Source organism: Cervus canadensis, chromosome 7, assembly GCF_019320065.1.
Source record: "Cervus canadensis isolate Bull #8, Minnesota chromosome 7, ASM1932006v1, whole genome shotgun sequence".
Taxonomy (NCBI): domain Eukaryota; kingdom Metazoa; phylum Chordata; class Mammalia; order Artiodactyla; family Cervidae; genus Cervus; species Cervus canadensis.
This window is the reverse complement of record NC_057392.1, coordinates 90,747,724-90,771,553: the sequence shown is the minus strand read 5'-3', so window position 1 is coordinate 90,771,553 and position 23,830 is coordinate 90,747,724. Positions and strand designations below refer to the sequence as shown.

The window sequence follows — 23,830 nt, the reverse complement described above, 5'->3', positions numbered from 1 at the left end:
AAAAATTAAATTCTCACCTTAGACTAGTAGCAATAAGTTAAAGATGTGACCAATCCAAAGATTTATTTGCTTCTTTTTCAACAACTCCTTTCACATACCATTTGTTAGAAATATCTTATATGATCTGACTTTTTGCTAAGTGTGTCTGAGTCTAGCTTGAAGGCAATTTCATACCAAGAAAAAACAGTGAATTGTGGCATCTGGTACAAGCACTAGGAATTCTTTATGCCTGATTAGTGCTCTAAAATGTCTTATTCATGAATAAGCCAATATTTTAAACTTCAAGCACAATCAACTTCATTATTTGAAATCTGGGGTATCTTATATTTGCTATGTACTTGAGCATTTTCTAACATTCTTGGTGTTGAAAATGAGACAGTTAAGCTAAATGACATGACTAGGATTATATACGTTGATTATGACTGCATGCTTGAGTCAGAAACTCTTGCTTCTGCCATAGGTGATGAGCAATCTACCTCTCCATAACTCTCTGTCATCTGTCAATGCTCTTCTGATTCTCCGTTTCTCTCAGTATCCTACAAACCCTAAATAAAAAATGCTTGTTACTTAAATATTTAGAAACTGGATAGAAGTATTCATCCACAGGTTAATTCGTCCCCAAAGCTATATTCCATAGACTAAAACCACATGGATGAGTCATGCCTACACATGTAAATATACTTCTTGTGTATCAAATTGTTGGTTCAGTTGCTAAGTCGTGTCTGACTCTTGCAACCCCATGGACTGTGTCCCACCAGGCTCCTCTGTCCCTGAGATTTCCCAGGCAAGAATACTGGAGTGGGTTGTCATTTCCTTCTCCAGGGCATCTTCCCAACCCAGGGATCGAACCCACAAGCTCCTGCTTGGCAGGTGAATTCCTTACCACTGAGCCACCTGGGAAGCCCCGTGTATTAAATACACACGTACACATCATGTTGAGACACACGTAGTAGACCTACATGACATCCTCCTAAATGAGTACACGTGATCGGATGAAAAGGTCACTGTTTCACACAGCCCATTTCCTTTGCCTGTTTCCATCAGTGAGACACAGACGTCAGCTTCAGATTCCTACAGCAGAGAAAGGCTTGGGCTCTCCAAAGTCCATAGAAAGAGAAACCTGGAGAACGAGTCTTCCCTTCAGCTCATCGCTCCCCCAAAGATCCACAGGTTAGGGAGTCAGCCAAAGAAAGAGAACTGGAGAGGAGGGTAGGGGAGGTTAGCTAAACTCTAGAGTGATCTGAGAGGAGGTAACCAGGGGTTGCCCTCTCCTCCAGATGGGGGCCTTGGGCAAAAGGTGATGAAAAGGGTGAAAGAAACCCAGATGAGATCATAGGCTCTGAGGATGGTGAGCACCTATGCTCTCTTGCCCCTCCAATCCACTGGAAAACTGGGGAGGCAGCCAGAACCAGGGTCTCCCAGAACGCCTTGTGTGTGCTGGAGTGCTGGGCTCATGGCCCCAGGCGGCCACGCAGAGCTGTGCCCTGACCTCTGACACAGCCAAACCCTGGGGGCCTTGCAGTCTCCCTGTGTGAAAAATGGAAAATCAGACAGGAATGAGGACATTTCATCCACTGGATGGATGTCCATCCCTGGATGGACAATAACCCTGACCAGATGTACCCTCCCACCCCATGCCAGGGCCCACAGCAACTTAGACGGGAGGGAGAGAGAAACTTCCCTCAATGAGATTATTTCCACAGAAGACATACCAAGTTTGGTTTTAAAGAGATTAAACAAAGTTATATATTTTATGCCAGTAAGTTTGTGGCCAGCAATACATTTCCATTATAGAGAGATGTTGAATGTAATATTTTATATATTTAAATCATATGCATTCTCTGTTTTGGGTTTCTAAGTTTGGAAATTTGCTAAGGAAACAATTAAGAGAGTGGAGTTTTCTGTTTATGATGGAGACTTGAGAGACTTAGCAGAAAATTATCATAGTGGTCACAATTAGGAAAATAAAAAAGGGGTGTGTGTGTGTGTGTTGTAGATAAATAAACAAACAGACAGAAATACTGAACTACCACCTCTCTGCCTAGAGCAGTTATTTTAATGGTGAGGAAAAGCCAGATCACTGCTAAACCTTTCGTATGAACCTGGACAACATGTCTCCTGGGTTTTCCAATCCACTTTGCCAGCCTCAGCTCTGCACTTAATCTTGTGGCCTGTTGTGCTTTCCCAGAAGACAGGCAGAATTCCGGCTGTAACTCCAGTGTTGAATCACACTTTCTGAAACAATCAGATAGTGGGAAATGCATGGGCTTAGTCTGGCCCAGCAAGGCTTTTCATCTATTAACAACAAAGCACAAATAAATCAAAAAACAGCTTTTGTGAAAGTTTTGAGACAAAACACACATCTTAGGCTTCTGTTTTCAGGAAGAAGGAAATGATTACATTTATTTATTGAAGAATGAGAGAAAAAAGAATGTTTCTTGTTTCTCTTCATCAATCATTTCAACCAAAAAAGACAGATTGGTGAATATCGACTCAGCAGAGATTTTAAATATGAGGGGGCAAAATGGCAGAGTGGCTGCAAGCAAGGACCCTGGAGTCAGATGCCATGGACTCAAATCTTAGTCTGGCTTCTGTACCCATGTCCCTCCTTGTAAAGTGGGGTTCATAAGGGTACTTCCCTCATGGGGTTGTTGTGAGGATTAAATGAGCCCTCTGTCTAGAACCTAGATTAGTAAACAATATGTGTGTTGCTTGTTATTATTTATTTTTAAAAGTTGACATGCCAGGTTCACCAGCTTATTCTTCATCATGTAGGCAGGAATGGAGGGAACAATCTGGAAATCAATATAAGGGGTTCAGGTTAGGCATAAGAAAGAACATGGAAAGCTTTTGTTGTCTTAAAAAGTTCTGGAATAGTACACCACAGAAGTTACAAGGGTTTGAAAAACAGACGCCTTTTAAGCAGGTAGTCGATCACTCACCTGATCAGGATAAATCTGGTATAAATCTGTTATCCTAGAGGCCCCTCAGATGAGCAGCAACCATCTTGACCTTAGCAGCTTAGAATTTCATTTAATTGTCTCTTCTGACTTTATGTATTTATTTTTGGCTGTACAGTACAGCTTGAGGAATCTTAGTCCCCTGGCCAGGGATTCAACCCCAGCAGTGAAATTGCCGAGTCCTAACCAGTGGATGCCAGGGAATTCCCTTTATTTAAATTAGCAATGTTACTGGTAATAATGGTGAATGGTTTGCCATTTCCTAAAGGTACATTTGCCCTGGTAGTGGACTAACTGCATATTAAGTCCCTAGAGAAGAGACTGCTACTAGAACACTGTTAAAGTCTTCCTTATTCCAGATGATGAAGAGTTACAAAGAGCATGGCAACACTCATGTGACCATTCAGGATGATTTTCCATGTGAGGTAATGCTATTGAACAAAACAGAACGTGTCTTAGAATTTTCCTAAGCCCAGTTGTGTGTCTTCATACATGCTCCCCAGTTGTTTGAAAAAATGTCAAGAAGACACAGCACAGAACAAGTCAAATAAAAACAATTAAAAACTAGCTTCCTGGGACTGTCTGTGAGCTGCTAGTGGTGTGCCAAAAACAAAACCAGGAACCGAAAACAATCTGTGGACAGTTAATCTTTTGGCCACAGCTAACTCAAAGGATGCTTTGAGATCTGGGGATAAAGCATTCTGCACCTTGGGGCCTGGCTGGTTTTGTGGTGACTCTTTCCTCAAGGTCAACGTACTGACAAACAAACGGAACCAGGCAGTGTGCAAGAGTTACAATGGATCCCAGTGTTGTCATCATAGAAAAAGTAACACAACATTCGATCTATACTGTATGCAGATCGCAGAGTTGAAAGGACAGTATCAAGGTCCATCCCTTAACCCCATTTTATAGATGGCAAAACTGAGACGCTGAGAGTTCCAGCGCATATACAAGACGTAACTGCTTGCTGGGGGCAGAGCTGAGACAGAAAATCAGAAGCCCTGCCTAGTCCTCCAACTTCATTTCACACCACTCTCCTCCTCCCTCCTCACGCTCTAGGAAAATCCGTCTCCATCCTCTTCTGCCAGGTCAGGGTTGATCCCACTTCTGGCCTGGTACTTGCCCCCTCCTCTGTCTTTTTCCCGACACATTCCTGTGGCTTCTCTTTCTGCTAGGTGTCACCTCAATTACAATTCCCTAATTTTCCCCTGGTAACCCACCAGTCACTGTCTGTTTTTTGTAACCCTGTTTAATATCTGGAATTATCTTCTTTATCCACTATTTCTTTTTCTGTCATTCAGGAGAATGCCCTCCTGCCACTCTCGGGTAACCCCCAGGAGATGGGACTTTACCTGTCTTATTCCTCGCTGCACTTCCTGCTTCTAGAATGGTGTCTGGTATAGTGTTGGTGCCCAGGGAACACAGTGTTTCTGCCACGAAGGAAGAGAAAACTTTTTCAGAGTCACTCTGGGACTTCCCTGGTGGGTTCAGTGAATAAGAATCCACTTGTCAATGCAGGGGACATGGGTTCACTCCCTGGTCTGGGAAGATTCCATATGCCATGGGGCGACTAAATCCATGCGCTAGAACTGCTGAGCTTGAGCTCCGAGAGCCATGGTCCACAGTGAGAGAAGCCCCCACAATGAGAGAAGCCCCCACAATGAGAAAGAGTAGCCCCCAATCGCCACGACTAGAGAAACCGGAGCTCAGCAGTGAAGACCCAGCACAGCCAAAGATAAATAAATAGAGGTGAATTTTTTTTAAAAAGTTAGTTTATGTGAATCTTTTGATTACATTACACTGCAACTTTTATTCCTGTAGCATTAATAATAGCTATTCTTTACTAAGGTTAGATGGCATCACCAACTCAATGGACATGAATTTGAGCCAACTCCAGGAGATAGTGATGGGCAGGAAAGCCTGGCGTGCTGCAGTCTGTGGGGTCATAAAGAGTTGAACACGACTTAGTGGTTGGACATTTACGAATGATGTGGTATGTTTTCAAATGTTCTGGCAGGCCTTTTTCAAATCTTATTTCATTCAATCTTTGCAGCAACCTTAGGTAGTAATGGTTTAACTATCCTGCTTTACTGATGCAAAAGCTGAGAATTTAAGGGGCTCAAACAAGTGGCAAAGTAGCATTCAAATCCACGCTTGTCTGACCAAAAAGTAATCAAGCCTAGAGTAAGCATACCTGTAACATGCTTTATTTATCATATCTGTTTCCAAGTGTTCAATATCAGAACCATATCACTAAATACGATTACAGAACACTTAGCAGATTGTGAAAGCTGAGAACAGGTTTTAACTCCACATTAACAATGAGTCAGTCAGCTGAAAGTACAGAGATGTTTTTAACTGCTTGATCTTTGAAAGCTCAGGTGAGCTTTGCCTTTCTCGTCTGTTTAGGTTCCGGTGTGTTTGTTGTGTCTGCCAGGACTCGTGAGAGGAAAGAAGTCACTGCTGTGGGGAGAGCTGCTGACTCAGGGCTGATGGACCAGGAGGGGCTGATGCCAAGTTCGGGTTCAGCCCGGCAATCGTGCAGGCGGCCTTGACTTGTGGGAAATGGACTTGAGACCGATTCAATCGGGCTATGAATCAGAATCTCAAGAACTGAAAACAGGAGCTATAACCTTAGTCTTGTTCTGTGTTCTACCTGCTAACCACGGCCTGCCCTCAGCTCCCCAAGCTGTGACGATGGAGAGCTGTGTAAATGGTGACTGAGGGATAATCAGGTTGAGGGATAATCTGGTGTCATTTTGGGTTGGCAGACTTTGGGGGACTCTTTTCAAGGCCAGTAGAGCTTTCCTGCCTTGATTTATACCCTGGCCATCCTTGGAGAAGGGAGATGGGACTCGGAGGAGGGTCAGTTGTTCATTCGAAGATCAGGGCCGTTGACTGGCAGCACCGGCTGTCAGCTGCCTCTGATCCTGGCCGTGGTCATGGGCATCAGGCACGTTCACGAGCACCCTCAGTGGGCAGAGGCATCCCCCACAGGCTCTCTGCCTCATGCCCACTCTTTCTCCTCTCCCTTCACAGTGGTTCCACCTTCCCCTTCTGCCAGTTTGTCTCCTGAAGTACACTGAGCTAAGTGTCTCTGCCCTAGCCTACTGTTCTATTGCTAGAGCCACTTCCAGGACTGGAGCTTCAAAGAGGGTAGTTTTGTTTTTTTAATTGTTTATTCTTATAGAGTTTTAAAGGTAACTTTCCATTGATAGTGTTTTCAAAATGCTGGCTATGTCCCCCATGTTGCACTATCCATCCTTGACTCTATCTTATACCCAGGAGTTTCCACCTCCCACTCTCTCACCCTTACATTCCCCCTACCACCACCACTGGTTCCCGCTAGCTTGTTCTCTGTATCTGTGAGTCCACTTCTTTTGTACTGTATTCACTAGCTGGTTGTATTTTTTAGATGCCACATACAAGTGCTATCATACAGTCTTTATCTTTCTCTGACTTATCTCACATTGCATAATGTCCTCCAAGTCTATCCACGTTGCTGCAAATGGCAAAATTTCGTTCTCTGTTATATTTGAGTAGTATCCCAGTGTATGTACATCTTTTTTTTATCATTCATCTGTTGATGGACATGTAGATTGTTTCTATGTCTTGGCAATTGCAAACGGTGCTGCTATGAACACTGGGGTGCATGTATCACTTGAACTAATGGTTTTGGGTTTTTTTCCCAGTCAAGTTGTAGTTCTATTTTCATTTCTTTGAGAAACTTCCACACTGTTTTACACAATAGCTGCATCAATTTACATTCTTATCAACAGTGTACAAGGATTCCCTTATCTCCTTAAAAAAAAAACAACCAAGAGGCTGCTTGCAATATTTTGTCTCTTTTCCCATATTTTATTCACTTATGTATTTATTTATTTTTGGCCTCACCATGCAGTTTGTGGGATCTTAGCTCCCAGACCAGGGACTGAACTCACACTTTTAGCTATGAAAGCACAGAGTCCTAACCACTGGACAACCAGAGAATTACTCTCCTTTTCTCACTATATTTGTTTTTATCCAAATATTCCTTTCAGAAAATCCCTGCACTGCTGCTCACCTATGCTAACTCCCTTCTCCAGAGGATCTTCCCAACCCAGGGATCAAACACAGGTCTCTCACATTGCTGGTGGATTCTTTACCAGCTGAGCCACAAGGGAGGCCCTATAGTCCATGGAATTCTCCAGGCCAGAATACTGGAGTGGGGAGCCATTTCCTTCTCCAGGGGAATCTTCCCAACCCAAGGATCAAACCCAGGTCTCCTGCATTGCAGGTGGATTCTTTACCAGCTGAGCCACAAGGGAGGCCCTATACTAACACAGGTGTGTACAAAACATATCCAAGGACTCAATGCAAAGGAAGAAAAATTAATTTTTATGCTCTTCTGAAGTCTCGAACATCTTTTGTGCGGAGCAGAACTGTGGAGCAGATCACAAGCCAGCCTTATACTCCATGGTGCTGGGCACCCCAGAGCAATGAGATGCAGTGAAAAGCATAAAACTGGATTTTTAAATATGTTAATGATAGGAGGAAAGAATGCTACTTGTACATTAAACATTAAAACGGAAGGGTGAAATATTTTTCTTTAGCAGTTTTAGGATGAGAACATGGGAGAAGAGAGTAGTGTGTGAAATTTTGATGAAATGTGGCTTTTAGGAGGAAGAACAGATGAAGACAGCTGGGAGAAAAGCAGGATGTTCTGAATGAGGATGGAGGTTTGTCTAAAAGGAGCGGTTTCAGGAGGCCGATTTAGGGAATTTCACCCACCAGAATCCTGGGGTACCGCTAGGCCTGGGGAGGCTGCCTGTGCTTCAAAGTCAAGGAGTGGACGTGGGGCTCCAGTAGGAAAGGACTCATCTGTGCTGACAGGACCTTCCGGGGACAGAGCCGGGGAGGACAGGCGGATTTGCAGGCAAATACACGGCGCACCTGCACCTTGGGTGGCGGATCAGTCACGCGACTCACGGAAGCAGCACAAACACCGGAGTTGTCCTCAAGGTTCAGGTGAGCTGTTTCCCGAGGATCAGAGGAAGGCTCGGCTGCGGGCTTGTCAGGCTGAGCTCTGGTGTGGCTTGGCATGAAGTCTGGGTGAGGTTGCACCACACGGGATGGGCAGTGGGCCCCAAGGGGACACGCAGAGGTTCACAAATCCAGACGCCTGCAAAGAGGGAAGGGAGCTCCCATGAGCCTCTGAGAAATGTGAACAGGAAAACAGGTCTCTGCCCTGCTTTCAGGGGCTTATTCTCATCCGCTCCTGGTTAGAGCTCATATCTGCACGGGCTGCCTCAGTTCAGTCGCTCAGTCGTGTCCGACTCTTTGCGACCCGTGGACTGCAGGACGCCAGGCCTCCCTGTCCATCACCAACTCTCCAAGTTTACTCAAACTCATGTCTACTGAGTCAGTGATGACATCCAACCATCTCATCCTCTCATCCCTTCTCCTCCTGCCCTCAGTCTTTCCCACCATCAGGGTCTTTTCCAATGAGTCAGCTCTTCGCATCAGGTGGCCAAAGTATTGGAGTTTCAGCTTCAACATCAGTCCTTCCAATGAATATTCAGGACTGATTTCCTTTAGGATGGACTGGTTGGATCTCCTGTAGTCCAAGGGACTCTCAAGAGTCTTCTCCTAACACCACAGTGCAAAAGCATCAATTCCTCAGCACTCAGCTTTCTTTATCGTCCAACTCTTACATCCATACATGACTACGGGAAAAACCGTGGCTGAGAAATGAAAACAGCTGACTTGCTGGAGAAGCCCTCAGTAGAAGAGCAAATGTCATGCTTGTCACCAGTGTTTCTTTTCATCAAGGGGCTGGAGTTGGAAGCGAGGCAGCTAACTGGAAGGGACCCAAAAGGGGATGGTCTGGAACAGACTGGGATGGTGTATGTTTATGTTAAGCTATTAGAGTAACTGAGGATGTGGGCCCATCCCTCACCTTACCACCCCCTCTCACCATACTGCAGATGGATGGATCTGAAGTTAGGTTATAGGGGAAAGCTCTTTAGAAGTAATAGGAGGGAGCTAGGCAGATGGGCACCTCAAAATTAAGCTTCAGTCCAATGGGGCAGGCAACTGCAGAACTAGTCTGGGATCAGTGACCCACGTTGTGTTCAGAAGAGGTATTTAGAAGCCTGGAGTGTCTCCCAGGAGGGGCTCCACCTAGAAGGTCATAGCAAAGCAAAGGATAAGAGTTTAGAACTTTGGTCAGAATAACACTTATGACTATGTTTGTCATATTTAGCAAGCAGACGGTCTCACTCTGGGGAAAGAACTGGGTCTACCTATGGTTTGGGTGGCATTATTTCTGGGGCACAGAGCTCAATCTGAGACAGTACAAAGTAAGATGCTTGCCAGGGCTTCTCAGAAAGAAACACTGTCTTTCCTATTTGTAAGATATTTTATTCCTGGGCAGTGGAGTGTGAATCTGAGTCCTACGGTTGCTGGGGCCTTGGGATGAAGGGTATAGGACCAGCTGGGCTGCAGCTCACGTCATGTGCAGCCCATGCTGTGACAGGGCAGAAGTTGACTTTAGTGGCATGGTCTGAGCTGCTGGATCAAACCTGACCTGAAACAGCATTACTGCTGAACAAATAATTTATATTATTATTACTTTAGATAATTTGAATGGGGTTTTCTGTTTTTATTTTTCTTTTTTTTAATTTTTTTTTTGTTTTTATTTTTCAACATAGTTTTAATTCATGCATTGCATGCTTGCGTGTTAAGTCACTTCAGTTGTGTCCAACTCTTTGCAACCCTCGGGACTGTAGCCCTCCAGGCTGCTCTGTCCATGGGATTCTCCAGGAATACTGGAATGGGTTGCCATTTCCTCCTCCAATCTTACCAACCCAGGGATTGAACCTGCGTCTCTTACGCCTCCTGCATTGGCAGGTGGGTTCTTTACCAGTAGCACCACCTGGGAATTCATGCCTTAGGGAGGGGCAAAAGGAACAAACCTGACAGGAGGAGTTCTGATCAGCTACAAAGGCCTCTCATTTCAGGAATCAGGTCTTTTAGAAAAGAAATCCTAATGGTTTCTCTAAGGATGGTGAAAAAGGGAAAGTGTTAGTTGCTCCGTGGTGTCCAACTCTTTGTGGCCCCATGGGCTGCAGCCCACCAGGCTCCTCTGTCCATGGAATTCTCCAGGCAAGAATACTGGAGATGGTTGCCATGCCCTCCTCCAAGGGATCTTCCTGACCCAGGGATCAGACCCAGGACTCCTGCATTGCAGGCAGATTCTTAACCATCTGAGCCACCAGGGTTTTGAATATGACTTGAGAGCAGTCTCCAGGGGCGAGGACTTCTCTTTGGAAGCAGCCGCTCATCCTAAAAGTGGAACACAAACTGCGCGAGGCCAGAAACGCCGTCCAGAAGGTGAATGGCGGCAGTGCCATCGCCGTGAGCTTGATTTGTCTTTGAGCTTTCCCAAAAGGCTGGGAGCTGGGTCAGAATTTCTTGCACTCTGCTGAACATTGTGTTGAACTCATCTGTGCAGAAAACTCACAAAACTGGCCCTTCCAGATTGTTCCCTAACTTCTGAGAAAGTAAGACAGCCCCCAAATACCACAGGCTGGCAGTGTGTGGGCGGTGCCAGAGGGAGGTGCAGCAGTGTTCCCGAGAGAAGGTCCCCAGTGCGATCTTTCCAGAAGAAACGTGCTCCTGGGATGAGGAGCCAACCTGCAGCCTAGCCTCCAAGTCCTGGGGGAGGGGGAGGCCGGGACCACACCCCGAGGCTGTTCTTCCAAAGCACACTTTGGTTGGGGTTCAAAAAAAAGCACTCACTCATCCCAGGGAAAAGCCACCTGCAGAGGAAGGCAGCACAGATAGGCAGTCTCCTCCAGTGGTCGCAAGTCACCAGGAGAGGGGAGCTCCCCAGCACCACTAATGCTCTTCCATTGCCTGTATTTCCCCCCATGGTAAATGGCTCATGCTGCCCAGGTAAAGGTATTTACCTGGGAAAAGAACGTCTCTGTGACCTGCCCTGATGTGAAGCCCCACCCCCTTGTAGGACTGACCTGGGCAAGAGCCTACGACAGTTCATTCTGGGACAGAATCAAATGATGGTCATTATTTCTGACGCAGAAATGGCTCTGTGGAAATGGAAGTCATCTGGGGGCAGCTGCAAAATGCTGAAGAGTGTTCAGTACCTCCTAATCCTGGGGCCCCTTTACAAAAGGCCTTCATTACAATTGCTCACCACCGCATCAATGAATGGAAAGAGCTATTTTCATTTTTCCAGGAATGGGAAGCAGGGGTCACATCATAAAAGCCTGGAGATGTCACGCTAAGGGAGTCAGATTGGATACTGCAGAGAACTGTTCCAGAAGGGGAGTGACTGGCTCACATATACATTAAGAGTCCCTTCAGGCATCAGGATGAATGGGAGGAAGGTGGGAGGCTCTGACAATAGAGAGCGCTTAGGGGGACTGGGTGTTGGGCTGTGACTGCAGGGGATGGAGAAGAGATGGTGGGTTCAAAAGAGAGGAGTAAAGGCTAACTCGTGCTGCTACTTAAATTGAAATGAACATATTGAAAATCAAGGAAGTTGATTTGAGACTAAAACGCTAAAACCCAACAAGATTTTGCCTGGGAGGGGTGGGAAAAGATTGCAAATCAGGATGAAATGAAGGCTTAAGCTAAGCAGGAGGGCTGGGGGTGGGGGGTGGGGATCCTAGTTAGGACTAAAGTCCCCACTCTCTTTGATGTGGAGAACTGAGGTCTGCTCAACACTGAAAAGAGCCAAGCAGATGCAGTTTCCAGCCTTCTCCTCCATCCCCAAACTCACTGGCACCCTGGGCCGAAATAGTGCAGCTGCCTTAGCACTGAACATTCTGTAAACTGCTGCATAGTTTTTGCAAGCATTGTACTCTTCAAAATGAAGATTAGTGACCCTGGCTTCTTGCTTACCTATGCATTAAATATGTATACTCTACTTTGTAATCATGTCCACGAACATGGAGTAATATTAATAGCTAGACAGGTCACTTCTTGAAGCCAAGAACAGAAAAGTGTCTTTTACAAGGTAGGGTATCAACCACAAAAGAACACCGTCATAAAGGAGCGCTCATAGCTAAGTTGTGACAGACTGTTTCCAAAAACAGCAGCTGAGACAACCATCATAACTATGGAAATCACCGTGAGAAGGCAAATGTCTCTTCTGCCCTCTCAAAGCCTGCCAGGACAGAGAGGCGGGGTCATAGATCAGTGCCACCCAGGGCCCAGGGGCCGAGGGCTAATTGCTGAGACTTCACTCACTGTTTCCCAGGCATGTCAGTCCCTGGCAGGGCTTGGCAGGCGCCACTCTCTGCCGTCTCTGAACCCTCTCTGGTCTCACTCCGGCGGGTTGATTAGCTGCCAGCGGGCTGCAGTCCTGTGTCCCTGCTCAGCCACCTGACACTGCTCTGGGCTTTGTTCCCGCCTTACTGGAACTCCGGGACAAAATCAGATCTGCGTCAGCACTATCACGGGCGCTGCAGAAGCAGCCTGTGCTCAGCTTTTAAATGTCCCTCCGCGTTTGGCTTTTCTCTGTTCTCATCCTAGCGATCTCCCCGACCTGCTCTCTCTCTAGGGCTCTGACTTCTAACCTGTCCACTGGAGGCCTCCCATAAACCGGACTCTCTGGGGGGGCTTTACGAGGCTCAGGGCCTGGTCCCCTGGCCTCAGGGACGAGGCAAATCGAATGGAGAGAGCAAGGTGCACTTACAGCCCCCTCTTAGGCCCACAATTCTCTGTCCTCTGGTCTCAGAGAAGCCTTCTCTCTGTGCCTGGATGATGTAAGTGCCAATTCAAGAGTATGATTCAGGAAAAGAAAATATTGCTTCGTGGGGGTCACAGAGAGCCTTCAGTTAAGAGTTTTTGGGAAAAGTGTAGACCAGTGTGGGTAATGTACACATGGCCTGGGTGTATAGTGTATAGAAAAGGGACAGAATACCTTTCATGATGGTTGGTCAGATTCATTTTTATGTCATATATGTGCTAGCTGTGTGTTTCTTTTTAATTTTCTTATTTCGGGGTAGCTACAGCCTAGCATTATAAACGGAACCTCCGGGAAACTAGGTAAATGTAGGTGAGGGATGGAACAGATGTCTAATTTCAATGTAAAGCTCAACAATATGTTGCCAACAAATCCTATTGATTTTTAGTTTCTCGTACCTTCCCTGCAACACAGGACAGAAATCAGCAGAAAAGATGAGGAGAACTCCCAAGGGAGCTTCTAGTTTTTTTCTTTTTCTTCATCCACTCAGCTGAACACCTTGAAGAAATTATATTTAAGACCCTGGTGAAAGTCGGCCACAAAGGATTCCACCCAGACCTTTTGTCCTGTGAGAGAGAAGGAAAAAACCCCGCCGTTCCAACGAGTTGATCTCCCTATTTTGTTGGAGCCTTCTGAGTTCTGTCTGCCTAAAGAACATTCTGCTAATTAATCAGACAGCCGGTGAGCTAGGTCTGCTTAGTTTTTAAGGAATAAGCAGCGTACAAAGTGTAAGCATCTCTGACAGTTGGGATTTCTGCTTTCAGTTTGCTGATGCAAATGTTCCTCTTTGGTGTGATCAAAAAGTTCCAGCCCTTCTGTGGTTCTGAGAAGCACCAAGGATTTGAACACAGGCCTGTTGGGGGGATGGAAGAGGAAACTTGCTAAGAGAGACAGATCTGGGCCAAACCATAGGCCTGAGTAGTGAAATATAGACACCGCACAGTGAGTCAGAATTTCTTGGCTCATTCACTCCCATCATTTGGGCTACACTGGCCCTTGGTCACCTTTAACTTTTCCCCTCTGTTCTCATGTGACCTCTCATATACCAGGAAATCACAGCATAGGGCTTTAAAATCAAATAGATGTGAGTTCCAAACCCGAGTCTCACTGCGTACTTTGGGTGAGATTTCTAATCTTTTATAAGCCTCAGTTTCTTCATTTGTAAAATGGGGGTAATAATAGCATACAGGGTTACTGTGAGAATTACCAAAATAAAATATAATGAGGCCTATTGCCTCATCCACTGTCGGTGCTCAAGAGGTTATTTCCCACCCTGGTCCAGGCTTTGCCACTTAATAGCTGGGAGACTTTTAGCAAGTAATTTAAATGTTTCTGGCCTCAGTCTTCCTTATCTTTAAATTGTGCAGAAGGCAAACACAACAATCACCACTGTGAGACCTGACCAGTGGCTCAGGGGACGACTTCACAGCCATTGCCCTTGTGGGATGGAAGAGGGTCTGGCTTCTGTTTGAGAGGCCAGGGCGTGTGTCTCCTCGGGGTGAAAGCAGCCTGCAGCAGAGTCCTTGTAGAGGGACCTCCTAAACGCAAACACTACGCTGCTTTTCCTTTGGGAAGTGTGAAGGCCAACTGTTACGTGCCAACTTGCCTGGGCCACAGGATGCCCAGGTTACTCTAAGGTGTCTGTGAGCGTGTTCTGGATGAGATTAAACATTTGAATGGGTAGACTGATAAAACAGATCACCCTGCCCAGCTGTGAGGGGCTGCATCCCTTCAGTGAAAGGTCTGAACAGAACTAAAACACCAGCCCTCATGGGAGTGAGTGGAAATTCCTCTGCCCAACTGTCTCTGAGCTGGGACACTGCTCTGTTCCTGCCTTTGACCCTGAGCTGAGACATCGGCTCTGCCTGCGTCCTGATTCCTATGGCCTTCAGACTGGGACTCACTCCATCTGCTCTCCTGGGTCTCCAGCTTGCCAATCTTGGGACTTCTCAGCCTCCATATGAGCCAATGCTTTACAATAAATCTATCACCTACCTATCTATCCATCCACCCATCTATCCACCCCCCTACCCTCTACTGGTTATGTTCTGGAGAATGCTGACCAATACAGAAAGTCTCTCATTTGTCACTCTTTCCTCTCTCGTTACTTTCTGTCTTAATCCAGAGGCTTTTCATCCCAGAATGTGAACAGCAGCAAAATCCATCACTTTGCTTTCAGCCCTCAGATGAGTCTTTCTAAAATTCCAATTACCTCTCATCTTTTTGCTGCTCAGAAACTTAACGGTGTCATCACCTGGATAATCTGAAGACCCCCGCAGTCTGACATACAAGACCCTCCTATCTGACCACTTTATCTTACTTCCCACCATTCCCCTCACCAACTCTCCACGCATTCACTAACTTTGTAACACTATTTTCCAAAGATCATGTGCATATCTCACTCAGCCTCGGTCCACGCCCTTCCTCCTGCCCAACACGCCTTCCCCTCTGTTTGTGTTGTTCAGTCGCTGAATTACGTCTGACTCTTGCCACCCCATTGACTCCAGCCTGCCAGGCTTCTCTGTCCACGGGATTTCCCAGACAACCATACTGCAGTGAGTTTGCCTCTCCAGGGGACCTTCCTGACTCAGGGACCAGACCCGTGTCTCCTGGGCTTCCCGCAGCGGCAGGCCGATTCCTTCCCACTGAGCCGCCTGGGAAGCACAAGCTTCCCCCTTAGCCCCTAAACCTGCCCTTCTCCGCTGGTGGCTCCGCTGGTGCCTCCGACGGCAGAGAATCCATAGACAACAGTCCGTGAGGGTCACAAGGGGTCAAACGTGACTGATGGACTAGCTAACACACCCTTATCTTTGCCATGAGTCTGCTGTAGCCATTGCGTCCCACTGGTTTGGGGAGCAAGCAACTAAATTTCTGAGCTCAAGAATAGTTACAATACTTCCCTAGCGATCCAGTGGCTAAGACTCAGCGGTCCCAGGACAGAGGGCCCAGGTTTGATCCCTGGTCAGGGAACTAGATCACACATGCCACAACTAAGACCCGGTGCATCCAAGTAAATAAATAAATAAGTTAAAAAAAAAAAAAGAATGGTTACAATCAATGAAGCAGGGAGGGGAAGCAGGTTCAATGGAGAAATGGTTTGCTAAACCTTGGAGATGTCAAATCCGTGGAAGTAGCTTTTTTTTTTTTTTTTGCAAGGGGGGGTTCTCCTTTCAAAAATCACACTGGATTTCAATGAGAGAAGTATTGTTTCGGGAGAATGTTTCTTAAAACTTTTTGTCTGATGCACATCTGATTATCTTCTTGTACTCTAATTTTAAAAGTAGAAATAGTAGATTTTTTTTCTAGTTAGAAAAGAGCGAAGAATAAAATAATTAAGTTTAAAAGCCCAGAGTCTGTCATCCAGGGTGAAGTAAGTCAGAAAGAGAAAAATAAGTACATATTAACACATATATGTGGAATCTAGAAAAATGGTACTGATGAACCTCTCTGCCGGGCAGGAGCAGAGACATAGACGCAGAGGATGGCCGTGGACGGGGTTTGGTGAGGACGGAGCAGGTGAGACGCCGTCAGAGAGTGACAGTGACCTGTGTATACCACCACAGGACAGCCAGCGGGAAGCCCTGTGGACACAGCGCGTCAGCTCAGCGCTCTGGGGTGACCTGGAGCGGCGGGATGCTGGAGGGGACAGGGGGTCAGAGGGAAGGGGTGTGTGTACAGACGGCTGATTCGTGCTGTCGTGCAGCAGAAACTAATGCAGCATTGTAAGGCAGTTATACACTCGTAAAGAAGATATAGAGAGGAAATAATTATCTGCATTTCTAATACTCCAACTGCTGCTGATATTTTAATGTATATTCCTACTCGCCTTTAAAAGAGCATTTTGAATTTTTTTGAAAAAGGAAATTATGTCACACTTACTCCTTTCATACATTTTTATACATTATTTTAAACAATGTATTGTGAATATCTGCCACATCAATAAATATAGATCTCAGTAATAATTTTTAGTGATCATTTGAGGATAGACTAAAATATAATATTTAATCAATCCTGTATTGATGAATAGTTAGCTTATTTCAATTTTTCAGTCTCGTAAACAATCTCATCATGTATTTTCTATTCTCTTAAAAGAATTCCTCAATGTGTGATATTATAATTTGTATAGCTGGGTTTGAAAACTTGTATTGATTTTTAGAGACAAAATTTGCAGGTGTTCATTGTGAGAACAGAAGGAAATAGAGAGGCAAGCAAAACAAAGATAAATAACTTATAATTCCATCCCCTAGAGATAAGCTATAGCTAGCACTCCATCCTGGAGTTGACAGAACACTTATAGAAGTGTTCTGATCATTTCTTTCTATTTTCCTGTTTGCCCAAGCGGTTGAAATTTTATCTGGATACTCACTGATGACTTTACATTTTACATGTTGTTACTGCTTCTCTTTTGAGCTTATATATTAGGCGTCTCAGCAAAATCAAGATTAACTCTGACACGATACAAAAGCTTCAAGAGGGAAAGTCATACCTTTACTGCTTTATGTCTTATCAACGGAATATTTAATTTTTTTTTTTTTTAGCTTCAGGCTCCTGCCTTGGAAATTGGATCTGGTGCCACAATGCTGTGTCACTTTCCTGCAGACACGCAGAGCTCAGCATGCTGGGGTCACGTGCTAGGAACTTCCCACTCACCCACTCAGCACCTTTTTGAGGAAACAGTACTTCTCTCTGATTATTCCATCTCTTTACTCTTTTTCTTCCATGCTTCTCCATTTCCCCCCTTAGTTCAAAGAGCCTCTCTCCCTCTTCTTTAGATTTCAATCTGCATAGCACTGTATCTGTCTTATAATAGCTGCTTAAGCGAGTTTTGAAACACATTTTCCACCTAGAATAATAAGAGTAGGATGATGAGATAAATAGGGACAGATGATTTTCCTGGCCATTAGGCATTTTTGCCTTCCTGGGACCTTCTTCCCTCCACCTAAAAAAAAAAAAGATTTAAAACCCTATTTTGCAATTGCAGGTGACAAACAGGTAGGGCCCAGATCCTTGCAGGAGGGCTGGGGTCCCTGCCCAGGAATTTGCATTTAACCTAAAGGCTATGGGGAGAGTTGTTGGCAGGGATATGAGAATGATTGCAAAGCTGACATAGTAATGGAGACAAGAAATCAGGAAAGTGGTGGAGATGGAGACAAGTGGGCAGGTTGGAGAGATGAGGAACTCGGGCGTGGTGTCCAAGTAGATGCTGGGGTGAAGGAAAAAGAGAATGCAGTCATCATTCCCTGGCTTCTGGAACACTTCAATTTCACTTTGGTCCATGTCTTTGCACTGGTTGCTTGTTGCTTCTGACTGGACCTTTCTCCCCTCTTCATCCCAATTGTTCTACTTCCCATTGCCACTCAACTCACACATCACCTCTCCCTCCAAACCTGCCACAACTGTCAGCATCCAGTAGGAAGGAGACAGCATGTTATCACTGAGCAATTATGAAGAATTTAGGCTAATACAGTTTTGCCAAGAGAACTCACTGGCCATAGCAAACACCCTCTTTCAACAACACAAAAGAAGACTCTACACATGGACATCACCAGATGGTCAACACCAAAATCAGACTGATTATATTCTTTGTAGCCAAAGATGGAGAAGGCCTATACAGTCAGCAAAAACAAGACCGGGAGCTGACTCTGGCTCAGATCATAAACTTCTTATTGGCAAATTCAGACTTAAACTGAAGAAAGTAGGGAAAACCACTACACCATTTAGGTATGACCTAAATCAAATCCCTTATGACTATACAGTGGAAGTGAGAAATAGATTTAAGGGACTAGATCTGACAGAGTGCCTGATGAACTATGGACAGAGGTTCGTGACACTGTAGAGGAGACACGGATCAAGACCATCCCCATGGAAAAGAAATGCAAAAAGGCAAAATGGTTGTCTGAGGAGGCCTTACAAATAGCTGTGAAAAGATGAGAAGTGAAAAGCAAAGGAGAAAAAGAAAGATATTCCCATCTGAATGCAGAGTTCCAAAGAATAGCAAGGAGAGATAAGCCTTCCTCAGTGATCAATGCAAAGAAATAGAGGAAAACAACAGAATGGGAAAGACTAGAGATCTCTTCAAGAAAATTAGAGATACCAAGAGAACATTTCATGCAAAGATGGGCTTGATAAAGGACAGAAATGGTATGGACCTAACAGAAGCAGAAGATATTAAGAAGAGGTGGCAAGAATACACAGAAGAACTTACAAAAAAGATCTTCACGAACCAGATAGTCACGATGGTGTGATCACTCACCTAGAGCCAGACATCCTGGAATGTGAAGTCAGGTGGGCCTTAGAAAGCATCACTATGAACAAAGCTAGTAGAAGTGATGGAATTCCAGTTGAGCTGTTTCAAATCCTCAAAGATGATGCCGTGAAAGTGCTACACGCAATATGCCAGCAAATTTGAAAAACTCAGCAGTGGCCACAGGACTGGAGAACGTCAGTTTTCATTCCAATCCCAAAGAAAGGCAATGCCAAAGAATGCTCAAACTACCACACAATTGCACTCATCTCACACGCTAGTAAAGTAATGCTCAAAATTCTCCAAGCCAGGCTTCAGCAATACGCGAACTGTGAACTTCTAGATGTTACACGAACTGTGAACTTCTAGACGTTCAAGTTGGTTTTGGAAAAGGCAGAGGAACCAGAGATCAAATTGCCAACATCCGCTGGATCATCGAAACAGCAAGAGAGTTCCAGAAAAACATCTGTTTCTGCTTTATTGACTATGCCAAAACCTTTGACTGTGTGGATCACAATACACTGTGGAAAATTCTGGAGGAGATGGTAATAGCAGACCACCTGACCTGCCTCTTGAGAAACCTGTATGCAGGTCAGGAAGCAACAGTTAGAACTGGACATGGAACAACAGACTGGTTCCAAATAGGAAAAGGAGTATGTCAAGGCTGTATAGTGTCACCCTGCTTATTTAACTTATATGCAGAGTACATCATGAGAAACGCTGGGCTGGAGGAAGCACAAGCTGGAATCAAGATTGCCAGGAGAAATATCAATAACCTCAGATATGCAGATGACACACCCTTATGGCAGAAACTGAAAGAAACTAAAAGCCTCTTGATGAAAGTGAAAGAGGAGAGTGAAAAAGTTGGCTTAAAGCTCAACATTCAGAAAACTAAGATCATGGCATCCGGTCCCATCACTTCATGGGAAATAGATGGAGAAACAGTGGAAACAGGGTCAGACTTTATTTTTTTGGGCTCCAAAATCATTGCAGATGGTGATTGCAGCCATGAAATTAAGACGCTTACTCCTTGGAAGGAAAGTTATGACCAACCTAGACAGCATATTAAAAAGCAGAGACATTACTTTGTCAACAAAGGTCCATCTAGTCAAGGCTACGGTTTTTCCAGTGGTCATGTATGCATGTGAGAGCTGGACTGTGAAGAAAGCTGAGCGCCAAAAATTGATGCTTTTGAACTGTGGTGTTGGAGAAGACTCTTGAGAGTCCCTTGGACTGCAAGGAGATCCAACCAGTCCATCCTAAAGAAGATCAGTCCTGGGTGTTCATTGGAAGGACTGATGCTGAAGCTGAAACTCCAATACTTTGGCCACCTCATGCGAAGAGCTGACTCATTGGAAAAGACCCTGATGCTGGGAGGGATTGGGGGCGGGAGGAGAAGGGGACGACAGAGGATGAGATGGCTGGATGGCATCACCGACTCGATGGACATGAGTTTGAGTAAACTCCGGGAGTTGGTGATGGACAGGGAGGCCTGGCGTGCTGCGGTTCATGGGGTTGCAAAGAGTCGGACACGACTGAGCGACTGAACTGAACTGAACTGAGTAAAGGGACTAGTTATAAAGGTGTGATCAGGGTGTAAGGAAACCAAAAGGCGATGGAACAGTACCCCGTGACTAGTAGTATGTCACCATCCCAGAAGCTAGAAAGGGCCAGAGAAGGAAAGGTTTCTAGAACCCCAAGGGAAGAGTGTGTGGCAAGGGCTACCTGTCAGGAGTAGATACAGACTCAGCCTGCACTGATCCTAAGAGGAGAAATCCTGGAGAGAACTAGCACCCCAGACTCACTCTCCCCCTTTCTGCTCATCTTTTGCTTTGGGTCCTCATTGACCAAATCTAATGAACACAGCAGGCTTGGGGGGCCTCTTGATGCCGTCCCTACCAGCCAGCAGCAGGGCACAGAGCAGCGTGGACAGTGGACCTGGAAGACACCCTGACCACCCTCAGCCCGTTTTGGTCAGCAGCCTCTCCCATCAGATCTACAACACCCTGTGTCCTCACCACTGCAGCAGTGCTCAGGTGCCCACATCCCGCACCCCTCTGGCCCCCCACCCCGGCTAGACTGTAAGCTCCTCGGCAGGGGTATCTGCTATGTCTTAACCATCTTGGTATACTGCCCACGCCCAGAACAGAGTCTAGCACATGGTAAGGGCTCCATAATATTGAATAAATAAGGATCCACCAGATCAAATGCTAATTTCATAATAGCAAGTAAATTTCTTAATCTATTATCAGCTGATGCCTCAGTATGACTTAGGGCAAGAAAGAACAAGTTCCAGCATTGTAAGTTTGAAGTCACTGTCCCCAGAGGACATGAACTCCCTTGTTTTGTTCTTTTTTTTTTCCAGTGGATCAGTGTGTTATCAGTCAACAAGCCTGCAGCAGCTTCCCCATGGGGGAGGCAGAATTCCTACCTGAAATTAACATGCATCTGTGATTCTTTTTTTGTTGTTTGTTTTTTTGTAACAAAGTTAAGGCAAAACAACTGAAAGCAATGGCAACATTATTTCATGCAAACAACAGGATGGGTCAAACAAAGATGCCTGGGGAACTGGATGTACCAGGTAGAGGCACCCTCGGGAGGCTCACAGCTGTTGGCCACTTCGCTGTGTTTACGGAAGGGCACAGACGCAGGCGTGAGGGGGTGAGGGCGTCGCAGACCCTGGCGGTCTGTCCTGCTGCCCCTGCGTCTCTATTTGCAGAGCCATCCCAGGTCGCCTCCTCTTTCGATCTGTCCTACGCTGCGGAAATGGGGAAATCTACCTTGGCAGCAATTTTCAACCCATCATTAGCTTAGTGTTCAAACCCTTTTGACAAGCATCTCCCACTCCACCCTTAATGATGGAACGTGTCTCTTGTAACTAGTTCTCCATCGTGTACCTACAGTTCCTTTGGCTGCATGCTATGTTAAAGGTAAACGCTGTCTTCACTTTGTTGTGAATTCTTGCCACATTCCAACTAGTAGGCACTCGAGGGGGATTTCTGATTAAAAACCCACTTAGAGATACCTGCTCCCTACGTGTCACAATAGCAGCTCTTCACCTTGCTAAAGGCTGATGGCAGCAGTGTGCAATGACTCGGCTTCATCCCCATTCAGCCGCTAATCCGGTAGATGGATGATTCTGTTCCTCCCCCCACCGTGCCCAGAGAGCTCTACACTCCATGAAAATTCAGGAACGCTGCCAGCTTGCTACCTGACTCCTCTCTGCCTCCCAACACAATGCAAAACAAGCTCCCGTTTCTCCATGCTGCACATAAATAGAGATTGTTCTTCAACTTCAGAAATGTCCTTGGCACAGAACGTAGGAGCCTACCAGTCACAGGAATTCTCTCCATCTTACAGAGCCACGGCCAAGATGTTGGTCATAGTATTCAGGAAGCCCATGGTGCAGTGACTCTTTCCCTGTGACGGAGGGGGTAAATGTTCCCTCATCAGTCCCCAGAACCTGGAGCCAAACCCGTGGGGGAATCATGGACTCATTCCGTGTCTCCTTCTCAGAGATCCTGCTGCCAGGCAGGGTTGCCATGTTGCTCAACTCTAAGTAGGTGGCACTCACTGGGCCCTGGTGAACGTGAAATGTGGCAGGCCCTGGTGCCAAGCGCCGTCTTGAACAGAGCAAGGCCCCTGACTGTGTTACAGTTACTGTACTCCACCTCTTTGCTTCTTCAGAGGCCCTCTCTCATCTTCCCCGCCCTGCTCTGTGACCCTGGAAACAGACCTTGTGCGTGGCATCAACACCCTTGCCCTCCAGCTCCCCACTGGCAGGAGGCTGGAAGGAGGGGAGTGCCACGTTGCCCTGGGGCTCCACCCTCACCACTCCGCTACCTTCTCAGAGTTCTGGCGCGCACCCTGCCTGTCCTGCCGTCAGGAGCCCGAGAAGACTGCCCTCCCCCTCATCGCCTTCGTCTTTCTAAATGGTTCCTTTAAGAAACTGTTTTCACGCGTCGCAGTGGGCCACCACTGATGTCTCGCTGGGATTCTGACGGAGAGAGCGGTAAAAAGTCAGACGTGACTCAGCGACTGAACATCACCAGGCAGAGCTGACAGCAGCACGGAGAAAAGACCAGAAGCAAACAGGCGTGCAGGCATAATTTATGCAGTTTCAGAGAGTGAAAAAGCTGAGAAAAGTAAAACAGGGTCATGGGATGGGGTCACCAGCTGATGCTGCTCACTGCCACTTAACAGCCTAATTCAGCCGGGCACCTCCTTCCTTCTGCCTTTTTTTTTTTTAAATCATGTAGTCATATTGTTACGTGCATGTCAATTCCCTGACTTAAATTGAATAAATTATTTTCTTCAGAAAAAAAAAGGAGGACCATCTGATTGACACCTAGGGAGAAGGGCTGTGTCCTAGAGTGGCCTGGAAAGGGCTTTCTGAAGAGCGAATGTATGATGAACACCATAATGATGAGAATGAGGCAACTGCTCCAGCACAGGGAGAAAGAACATTCCAGAACGGCAGATGCGTAGGGCCCCAAATGACAAAGAGTTCGCACAGCACGGTCCTAGCAGACTAGAAGAGAATGACAGGAGATGGGGTCAGGGAGGGAGGGCACAAAAGAGCTTGGGTTTTATCCTAAAGGCACGGAGAAGTCATCACAGAATTTGGGGCAAGAGAGCTGGAACGGCCAAGGTCCTAAGAGAAATCAAATTAAACCATGAAATTGTTTAGCCGGAGAGAATGTGATGAAAGGATTATTCACACAGGTGTAGGCAGGGCTAGGAACCAATAAAGGGGTGAAGTGTATGGGAACCAGCAACAGAGGGAAGGAAGCTGTTAGCAGCCCTCCATTTGGACGGGACAAGGAGGGAAAGTCGTCCCTGGCCGCTGGGAGGAGGAGTTGGGAAAGAAGG

At 46.1% G+C, this 23,830-nt stretch overlaps 1 long non-coding RNA gene across 4 annotated transcripts in view; it reads right to left on the bottom strand.

The window, feature by feature from the left end:
• Window positions 1–1,856: 1,856 nt before the first annotated feature.
• Window positions 1,857–23,830, bottom strand: part of LOC122445052 — an 81,774-nt gene continuing 59,800 nt past the window's right edge. For 2 of the 4 annotated variants that reach the window (XR_006270433.1, XR_006270430.1), the window contains one exon: window positions 7,149–8,121. This is a non-coding gene — a long non-coding RNA (uncharacterized LOC122445052). Of the gene's footprint in view, window positions 2,236–2,391; window positions 2,796–4,312; window positions 4,391–7,148; window positions 8,122–23,830 lie in introns of those variants that run through there. The other 2 variants (XR_006270432.1, XR_006270431.1) reach the window with 2 other exon arrangements.